An 875-nucleotide genomic window follows, 5' to 3' on the forward strand; every position below is an offset into this window, starting at 1 on the left:
TCAAAAAATCTTAACAGACCCATAACAAGTAAGGGGATAGAATTAGTCATTTTCTTAAAAATAAAAACAACATCAAAGCATTTACTGTCATCTGGTAATACACAGGATGATCAAAACAATATGAATACATTTTAGAGCTGCATGCTCAACAAAGGACACCTGTTGACAAAAAGCAAATTGTTGCCTTCTCAACAATTTCTCACTTCATTGATCATTTCTAGTTGGAGACAATTTGGAGCAGAGTAATGTTATCTCCTTTTAGCTTGATCAGACCGAGTTGTTTTCTCGACTTTGCTTTAGAATGAATCTCTTCTAAATGAATGAATCTCATCTAATATGAGGTTCATATACTCAGAAAAATCAATGATACAGTCCTCTGTCCACATATTCACTTGTTCATAAAGCCACACCTGAATCCAAAATCTATTTTGCAAGTATCTGAAGATGACGTTGATGGGTTGCACCATCACCTTCCACACTTTCTGGCCTTGGCCAGGGCCAGAAAAAAACCATGGTGGAAGCTTACAAAGACCAGTCATTTGTTTTTTGTTTTTTGTTTTTAATCCTCCCAACAAAGAAAAGCACAGGACCACTTATTTTCACTGGGGAATTTTTCCAAATATTTAAAGAAGATGTAACACCAATACTTCTAAAATTCTTTCCAAAACTGAAGAGACAGGAACACTTGCCAACTCAGTCTATGAGACCATCATTACGCTGATACTAGAGTATCAGAATATATATATATTCCCAAAATACTAGCAAACCAAATCCAACAACGTATGAGGATTATACATCATGACAAAGAAAGATTTACCTGAGAAATGTAAGGGAGATTTAACATAAGAAAATCAATCAGTGTAATACACCATAAT

The 875-nt window shown here is 34.6% G+C and overlaps 1 pseudogene; it reads right to left on the minus strand.

The window, feature by feature from the left end:
- LOC106506984 lies at positions 218-539 on the minus strand (annotated as a pseudogene).

This window comes from Sus scrofa, chromosome X (genome assembly GCF_000003025.6).
Source record: "Sus scrofa isolate TJ Tabasco breed Duroc chromosome X, Sscrofa11.1, whole genome shotgun sequence".
Lineage (NCBI taxonomy): Eukaryota > Metazoa > Chordata > Mammalia > Artiodactyla > Suidae > Sus > Sus scrofa.